The sequence below is a fragment of the Lactuca sativa genome, chromosome 2 (genome assembly GCF_002870075.4).
Source record: "Lactuca sativa cultivar Salinas chromosome 2, Lsat_Salinas_v11, whole genome shotgun sequence".
Classification (NCBI taxonomy): Eukaryota; Viridiplantae; Streptophyta; class Magnoliopsida; order Asterales; family Asteraceae; genus Lactuca; species Lactuca sativa.
In genome coordinates this window covers 208,026,588-208,036,524 of record NC_056624.2, presented here as the reverse complement: position 1 = coordinate 208,036,524, position 9,937 = coordinate 208,026,588, and the positions used below count along the sequence as shown (strand labels likewise).

General features: G+C 41.0%; 1 non-coding gene across 1 annotated transcript; it reads right to left on the bottom strand.

Annotated features, from left to right (window-relative positions):
* Positions 1-4,437: 4,437 nt before the first annotated feature.
* LOC111882563 (small nucleolar RNA R71) lies at positions 4,438-4,544 on the bottom strand. The gene has a single exon (XR_002847199.1). It is a non-coding gene; the product is annotated as a small nucleolar RNA R71 (small nucleolar RNA).
* Positions 4,545-9,937: the final 5,393 nt, after the last annotated feature.

Sequence of the window (9,937 nt, the reverse complement as noted above, 5' to 3'; positions counted from 1 at the left end):
AGAAGAAGTAATGGCTAATTTTGATATGAAGAAATGGATTTCAGTCACATGGTTCAATGATCAGGATTTGGAGCTTCTACTTAGGAGTTATGATAGATTGCTTAGGAATATTTAGAAACACAGTTTTCATATGTATTTGCATTGCAAGGACAAGTTTTCCGCACATTATCAATAAAGTAAGTTTTGGTTTTATCTCATTTGCTTTATGATTACTTGCAATGGCATTTATGAAAATTTGTGTTTGTATTTCTGTTATTAGCAATGTTGAAAATGGATTTGATTCTTCGTTATATCGCTTGTGGTAGTGTCCTATTTTACCAAGTGAGGAAGAATTGTCATCACCCAAGTTTCAATTGGACAGAAACTTGGAATCATGCGATTTGAATTGTGTGATGTATGAGAATCTTGATCTTTGGAAAACTAAGACTAAATTCCTTGCTCACGTGTATATGTGAGTAAAGTGAAGACTAAAGGATCTATTACACATTGATATGAACTGGTCAGATCCACCACAAAGGACAATAAGTCTATTTGTCATGATTTACTGATAGTTCGGTAAATATGGTCATGCTTACATGATTAAGTGTAATTATGATACCTTGAAAACTCTCAAAATATAGCAGAACGAATAAGAAGAATCGGTTGGGCAGAAAGATAAAAGTTTCTCTAGTCTGAAGGGAAAGGAAAATACTTTAGTATCATGTTTTGTGAGCATTCTAATGATTATGGAACCATGTCACAATTGATCCTCTAAGGATACCTTAGTTCATTTATATGACTAAGAAGAGGAATCAAGTATTGTTGAAATGGTTAAATCAAGAAGATGAATCATACTTCGTTCCAAAATCAAGTTTTAGAGTCTTACTCTAGTTACTCCAAGTTGCACCTTGAGTAATATGTTCTAAGTAGGTTTACAACCCCTCATGAAATGTAGAGTAGAAATGTTTTCTTGCTCTAGCACATTGGAACTTGGTAGTTGTGATGTTTTGGTTTAAACAAATACAAACTAAGACCAATTATATGTAGTGTTTTCTTGATAAGAACCCACACTAACTATTGAATATTTGTTTGTCGAGAAATGTTATTTGACAGAGAATCTTATATGTAAAGAAGTCAGTGGAAGTCTTGTTGATCTTGAAAAGTTTCAGGAAAACAATCATGAATAAACCTATTAGTAATCACTAGCACACGACCTGAGGTTAATCACTTATCGTGTTGACACATTCTTGTTTCTGTGTCCATTCCAGTTAAGTTGACTATGCATGTGAGTTTTATGAGTTCTCATTTGATCACATAAGGCAAAGTACCTTGATCAGTGAAAGTACATTGATCTGTATGGGTGAGTTACTCAATAACTTGGAAGCGTTGGTAGGTCCTTGTGCTACCGAATGGCTAGAAATTAAGATAAGTGAGTTCAATCCATATGAGTTTGAATTTGTCATTAAAAATTGTCTTACGATAGTGGTTGGAAATGCAAAATTCACGTGGATAGGAACACATACACCATAAAATCTAAGTGGTAAAAGGTTTCTCTCTACTTCATGAAAATGATTGTGAGGAAACGCTTTCACTTGTAGATTTTAAAGGATTAATTGATACCATTAGAGTTAGCAGTTGTGATAATTGCGTTCTCAAATTCGAGTATGATTACGACATCCCTTTTCATAGTTTGAATTGTGAGAAATGGCAAATAGTTTGAACAGTCGGGACTTATTGCTATAAGTTCTGAAAAGGTTTAGACATACATATAAGTTATCTAATGAATGGTGTATGAGCTTGAGAAGTCTAGATAAAGACTTATCGAAGCACCATACGTCAGAAATCTAAATTTTGGTAAGAAAGTCAATAGGTATTGATTTCTAGAAGTCTAGTTGATTTTTGGATACATGTCAAAGCTAGTGGAAACATAATTGTTATGCTGGTAAGAACATAATTATTATGTTAGTGAGAGTGTGATTATTATGTTAAGTGTTGCAAGTTAGCAATGCTACTTATAGGAAATAAAGTTCTAAATTTGCAAATTTGCAGAGTTTGGAAATTGTTTCGCTATAGTAACGCTTAAGGGAGAGGATACTGATATTTGCATATTTAGTTCATATTAAGTATATATTTTTATTCATTTATTAGCTAAATTATTGCATATTATGGACAAAAGGTACTTAAAAGTGTTAAATTATGTTTTTCAGTCCAAAGATGAAGCTCGGAAGCGAAAGGAAGCGGGAGAAACAGTTAGAAGATCGAGAATGGAATAAAGAAGAAAAACATTAAAAATGGCACCTACTCGGCGAGTCAGATCGACTACTCGGCGAGTCCAATCGAAGAATTGAGAAGATAATGACTCGGGATCCCAGAGAGTTATCACAATACGGGGAATGTGAGAGGGACTCGACGAGTCACCACTTGACTCGACGAGTCGATTCGTATATTTAAAGATAATTCCACAGATCGATAGAAGGGAGTTCTGGGACGATTCAGAAATACTTTGCTACGATTGAGAAGCCAAAAAAACCCTAGAAGACGACGAAGGAAGCTAGAATTCAAGCCCGGAGAGTAATTGAGGCAAAATTTCATCATTCCATTTATTCTTTTGTTTTATCATTATGGTTAAGCAACTCGACTTTGTTTGTTTGCTGTTATTTACTTCAATTATGAGCTAAAACCTTTAGACTTCTGTTTGGGGATACAAAGTTGACAATATGGTTTGATTGATTGGTAGGATTAATTCCAAGTTGGTGAATTTTTGTTATTTTAGCTTGCTAAAGAACCTTGTGTGTGAATAATAATTAATTTTCTGTTAATAGGAAGATAATTGATTAGCATGAACATCTATTGATTATTAACCTCATATGCTATGTGATCACTATGCTATATGTCTAGGATTAATGAATATGAAACTAGAATTAATAAGAAAATTAAGTAAATTCATGTGCAAGCTTGTAAGATGACCATCAAACAAGAAGTTAATTAAAAGAATAAATTAGTTAACTATTGCAAGTCTAATTTAACCCGAATAATTAATCTAGTGAATATAATTAAATTAGACAATTGGCCACTGTTTAAGTTAGTTTATTTGCTAAGGATTAGGGTAGTGAATACGAATCTAATCACTTGAATCGGTAACCAACGAAAGAATTAATCCATTGCACCATTACCTTGAAATCAACCATAGAGTTAACCAAGTTGAACTAAACAGAAGTTCCTTTCCAATTATTGAATCTAGTTAAATCGTTATTTTCTAGTCTTAAATTAGTAATAGTAGTAAGTTTCTAGTCTTGTAAAACTAGAGAAAACCCCTACTTCTTAATTAACTTAGATAAAATTAGTTTTTAATTTAATTTGTTGTTCCCTGTGATCGATACCCTGCTTATTTAGCTATACCACAATTGATAGGTTCACTGCCTTTTGTGTGTTATTTGATAATTAAAAGTAGGTTTAAAACTAAGTGAGTTTGCACACATCAAGTTTTTGGCGCCGTTGTCGGGGAGCGGTTCTAAAATTAATATTAAATTCTAGTTTAATCGATCATATGTGTGGGATTTATCTTACACAAAGTTATTTACAAAGTAATTCAGTAAGTAGAATTAGTTTAAAAAAAATCGTTTTTAGAATAACTAGAAATTTTCTTTTCTGTTTTTGCCTTGAACTCGCCGAGTGCACTCGTGCCGACTCGGCGAGTACATCGCTGTTTCAGTCTTTATTTTTTATTTCATTTTTGTTCTTTTTACGCGTTCTGTTTCTTTTGTTTTTTTTGTTTACAGTTGTTTCATGACCCGAGGATCTGATACACCTCTGGTCCCTCCTTTGGAAGACCCGGAATCCGCACTAAGAAGAAGCAAAGGAAAAGCCGTTGGAGAAACCACATCTTCAAAGAACTCACCACTCAAAAACTTAAAATCCTTTTTCAGCAAGAAGAAGAGCAGCAAATCAGGAGCATCCAGTGCCTCGTTGACAGTGGAAGAACCAATTCAAGAAGATATCGAGTACGAGACCGAGGAAGAAGAAGAGCATACTTACGAGCACGAAATCGATTCCGAAGAAGAGTTAGCTATCACAATGGCTAACATTGATGAAGTCCCCATGGGGGAATGGAAGAAAAGGATGCGTGATGACACCGGGCTGGGGCTTGTGCAACCCGCAATTCCCGCGACCGCTACTTTCGAATTAAAAGGCCATATTCTCGCCCAACTCAAGGAGATTCCTTTTTACGGGAAGGATCACGAAGACGCTTACAAGCACTTGGACGAAGTGAATGATGTGGCCGATTACTTCAACGTCTCGAATGTTCCACGCGAGACCCAGCTTCTTCGCATGCTTCCTGTCACATTTAAAGGAGTTGCAAAAGATTGGTTAAAGTCACTTCCTGCCGGATCGGTCACCACATGGGCCAAGATGAAAGAAGAGTTCATAGACCATTTCTGCCCACCCTCCAAGATAGCCAAGCTAAAGAAAGCCATTGCCAACTTCGAGCAACAACCCGGAGAATCTCTTTATGAAGCTTGGGAAAGATACAAGAGCCTACTTAGAAATTGCCCACACCATGACCTTAATAGCCAACAAGAGGTCTCCATCTTCTATGATGGAGTCAATGTCACCACAAGGCAATTGCTTGATTCTCAAGGCCCGCTCACAAAGAAGGCGCCCCCGGTAATTAAAGAATTAATTGAAGAATTCTCTAAGCACTCTAGAGAATACCATAATCTGAGAAACGAAGTAAGTCGTGGGGTAGTGAACGCGGCAAATGATAGCATGGCGGCGGTGATAGCTAAGCTTGATAGTCTAGATTGAAGAATGACAAAAATGGATCAAGCAATCCATGTTATTAGGGTAGGATGCGAAAATTGTAGAGGGCCCCATCTCACAAAGGATTGTGATTTGGATGAGAATGGAAATAAGAAAGCTCAAGTCTTTTATTCAAGTGGTGATCGATATGATGAAAATTGGCGGAAACCTAAGAAGGATTGGCTACCATACGAGGAGTATAAGAAGGCAAAGGAGGAGAAATACAAGCAGAAGGAGAGGGGACTATACCAAAAGGAAGAACCGGTAGTAAAGAAAGCTGATTTAGAAGAGTCATTCACTAGATTCATAGCCGCGTCCGAAAAAAGACACAGTGATCACGATGCTTACACGAGACCAGAAACATGCTAAGGAATCAGCAAGCATCAATTCTCAACATTGAGAAACAGTTGGGGCAGTTGGCGCATCAAGTGAATGATAGAAGACCGGGTCAACTTCCGAGTAACACCGAACCCAATCCAAGAATGGAGAATGTAAGTGTAATAACCTCCAACAGTGAAGAAACATTCACAGAAGCACTGAGAATCTCCAAGAAGAAGGCAAAAAAGGTAGAAGAATCGGATCCAGCAAAACCCGATCCGACTCGCCGAGTCACTCCAATGGACTCGACGAGTCCATACGTAAATGATAAATCTGCCAGTTCTTTGAAGCCTTATAATCCTCCTCTGCCATACCCAATCCAAGTCATGCCTGCAGAAAAAGTAGAAGCATACAGAACCTTCATGACGCATGTTAAAGCTTTACAAGTTAATGTGCCATTTGTGGAAACAATGCTACAAACACCTAAGTACTTCAACTTGCTTAAGAGCCTTTTTGCTGCTAGGAAAGATTTGGCTGAAGTCGCGGAAATATTGATTAGTGAGCTACCCGAAAAGAAGGGTAATCCGGGAAATATGGTGATTCCGTGCCAATTTGGTAATGAAGTTTTCACCCGAGCATTAGCTGATTCGGGGGCAAGCATCAATTTGATGCCTTTGTCATTCTTTAAGAAGTTGAATTTACCAGAACCAAGGCCGGTGAATATGAAGATCCATTTGGCGGACAAGACGATAATTCATCCACAAGGCGTTTGTGAGAATCTCCTAATAAAAGTGGACAAGTTTATTTTCCCAGTAGACTTCGTGGTAGTTGATATGAAAGAAGACCCCGAAATTCCAATTATTTTGGGGAGATCATTCTTGAACACCGCGTGTGCTTTAATTGATATATGTGAGTCTACATTGACATTAAGGGTGGGTGATGAATCTATAATGTTTAAAGCTATTCCAGAAGCCAAGCAAGAAGAAGAAAAGAATGGAGGAATCTCAATTATCCAATTGGATGATGAGATATTACAAGAAGAGCTTGCACGTTTGCTAAAAGAAGATCCAAGCAATTTTTTGATACACTCTGAAGAAGATGTAGATGTTAACAAGGACTTGGAAGAGTTAGAAAAGCTACTGGAAGGAGCCAACTCAGAAAACACCCAAGAAGTGATGAAACCCGATCAGACTCGCCGAGTCACTTTAATGGACTCGACGAGTCCAGTCGAATTTGACAAAGACTTGGCCGACTTAAATCTGTTTGTTACTAGTTCTTCACATACCTTGGATTTAGATAGTATTCATGATTCTTTAGAAGAACAAACAGCAGAAGGAGGAAAGGGAAGGAAAGTTCAATACGCCGATGTAGCATGTCTTGATACGATTCCTTTTGAAGATGGGTTGAGCACAGGAAAGGATGAAGAGACAAAGGAGAGGAGGGTGGAAGCTGATCAACCATTCACTACTAAACCTAAAGCACGAACCATCATGAAATATGAAGTAATTAAATTTAAAGAGAAGGAGGTGCAAGAGAAAGTGAAGAAGAATGGGGTAAAGAAGAAAAAGAGGAAAAGGGAAGCCCAAGCAGCTGAGGATGATGCTGTGAAAGGGAAAAGAGATGCATTGAAAAGGGCTTACAAGAAGAAGATTCATGCTTACAAGACCAAGTACAAATCACAAAAAGTTAGGCGTGCATTCCCGATGCTCGAAGATGACGAAACGTAGACGGGAAGGAGTCTAGCTAATGACTCCTTAAAAAGAAGCGCTTGGCGGGAGGCAACCCGTTATATAGAGTTTGCTTTCTTTTACACAAGTGTGGGAGGGGTCACACCGGAGTTTGTAGGTCCGGTGGTGCATGCCGCAAGTGCGGAAAGGAGGGGCACTATGCGAGGGATTGTCGGCAGGCAGCGCCAGTTCGGGATTTGAGGATTTGCTATCAGTGTCATTAGGTTGGGCATTTGAGGGTCAACTGTCCATAACTTGTCGCAGGACCGGTGCAAGCTCCAGCACCGGCCACTTTGTGGATCACAGGTGGAGGTCAGGGTGGAGCAGAGCCCCCAAGGGCTCAGGGTCGTGCTTACCAGCTTGCAGCAGAGGAGGTCATAGCAGTGCCGGATGCAGCTGCGGGTATGTTTCTTTCCTTGATGTCTTGTTATCTTGTGATTATTGTGGTGTAATGTTTATGAGCTGGTATTTTGTTGGTTTTCGATGTGGTATTCGTCTTTTTGCGGGTTGTAGTTTTGGTTATGGGTTATTGTTTTGGGAATTCCGTTGGTTATCATTCATGAGGATTATTAGTGGAAACCCGACATTGGGATGCAGGCCGGGTAGCATCTGCTTTCTGAGGAGTGGTTAGATGCAGATTGAGTTTCTTTCGAGCAGGTTGATCAGTGTTGATGTGAGATCTCGTTGAGGTTGTTTATGCTTGTGGGAAGCAGTCCGCGTGTAAGTGTTTTCTTTGTGGAAGAGTTGTTCTTGGAGGTCGGTGATGGCGACCGGTGGTTGATAGTTAGTGCCCAAGTAGGGGAGAATTGGAGAATTCTCTGGGAGATCGATGAGTAATCGAAAGTGCTTAGCTGTTGGGATTCAGCAAGTGTTCTGTCAGCCCAGAGTATAGGTTGATAGGAGTGAGTATCGAGCAGGCGGGGCGGGATACAGACCTAGGGCATTTGATTGTGGAGGGCCTGGGAGCAGGCCGGGATCAAGTATGTATGATGGAGTTAGAGTTCGGAACCCCTCGAGGGCTAGAACGGTATGCATGGGAGATTTTCCGGGAGGATAGCCCGAAATGTTGAATGCTAGTTGAGCGGCCCGGATAGACTGAAGGCCGGTAGGCGTACCAGTCAGGCCGAAGGCTCAGAGAACGGTCCAGTCAAACTGAAGGCACTGAGAGCGGTCCAGATTGGCTGAAGGTTCTGAGAGAGTGGTCCAGATGGGCTAAAGGCCTGGTGAGGCGGTCCAGTCATGCTGAAGACTCTGCAGGTATTGTTGGATCAGTGTGAGGTTTTGGGTTGTGTATGCTGCAGTGTGATTGCATTAGAAGGTCTGGCCCCGGGTAGTGATCATGATTAGTGGAGATAGTGCATGGGCTTGAGAATCCCTGCGATGAGAGTCATAGTATGTGTGTTGGATGGATAGCGGATACGCTAAAGGGTGGTGTAGCGTTGGGCGAGCACCGTGGAACTTGTTGGAGTGGCAATATAGCCAAGTGGATTCCTTGGAAAAGGAAGTGAGAGAGGTGTGTAACTCCGAGAGGGAGTGCAAGTTCACGGAAGTGAAAGCAGCAGAGCAGAGTTATGATTAGAGTAATTCGAGTATGGTTTTTGAGCAGCGTGTTTGCGGCAGTGGAATAGAAGCTCATCCGGTTTGGGATGTCTGCTGAGGTTGCGGAGGAATTCCGCAGATGTAGAGCCAAGAGACTCGGAAGGGATGCAGGGAGAGAGTCTTGGGCCCTCAGTGTGATTCTGATCAAGGTATTGGATATGTGCTAGCGGTTCATCCTGGGGGATGTTGGAGGATATCATCAGTGTATCAGGTTTTCCCAACCTGAGGGTGCTGGAGAAAGTTCAGCATGTGTATGTGAATGTAAGAGGAGAACTCGTGGGAGTTGCTCTGAGATTGAGAATGGGTCTTTCCGTCGTCACGGAATGGATAAAGTGGGATTCGGATCGGGGATCCGATGGTTCTTGGTTTTCTAGCCCTTATGGGTCGAGTGATTGTTGGGATTTGGGGCAGTGATGCTTCATGGGCAATTCTCGGTTGTTGAGTGTGATTATCAGAGGGTTCAGTCAGTGCCTGGCTCGAGACGGTGATCAGGACACCGTAAGGAAAAAGAAAGTGTGTTTGAGTTTCGATGGGTATGCCTTGAGGGACTTGGCCAGGTTAAGGCCAGGTGACGCGTTGTGGGAGTATCTTTGGGATTGAAGTGTTGTGGGCTTCGAGGACGAAGCCTAATTTAAGTGGGGGAGAATTGTAACATCCCGAAATATCAAGAGTAAAGTAGAAGGGCTAAAAGAGTAAATTGGGAAAGAGTGACTCGGCGAGTCCATGGGTGGACTCGGCGAGTAGAGTCGCGACTGGGTCGCGTGTTAAGTAGCCGACTCGGCGAGTAGGCGCTGAGTGGAGAAAACCCTAATTCTCGGGGTTGAGCCCTATATAAGGAACATTATGTTTTCCTCCCAACCTCTTTATTCCCCCTTGAGTCCCAGAAACCCTAAAATCATGGAGAAGCACAATTGTTGAGCAAATTAGAGCTTGGAGAGGTGGTTATTGAAGAGATCTTAGAGAAGGAGAGGCTTGAAGCAAGGGGCTTTGCTTGGATTCAAGTTTCATTGCAGTTGGGGCGTTCTTTTGAGGTAATATCTCGTCTTTGAGCTGCCATTTTCCTTGATGCATCATTTTGGGGGTATTAGAGATTAGATAATTGGATGTGTTGGAGTTTAGAGGTTAGATCTGAGGTTGCTACCTCAGATCTGGAATGGAGAAGAGTTGGAATGCATGAAAGTCCCTGTGTTGAGTGTTGGATGAAGCTATCATGTCCCAAACCTTAGCCCTAATGTGCAAAATGCATAGATCTCTTTGGATTCATGTAAAGTTTGCCACTTTACGTGATGGATGGGTTGTAGGAGGCTAGATCTATGTTTTGGAGCAATTCCATGGCCTGGAATGCTTCTGAATGGATTCAGACCGGTGATACTCGGCGAGTCACATGGGTGTACTCGACGAGTTGCTTGAAGATGAGCTGGAACTCGACGAGTTGGAAGAACAACTCGGCGAGTTGGATGAAGATGGACTGGAACTCGGCGAGTTGTATGAACAACTCGGCGAGTAGGTTGAAG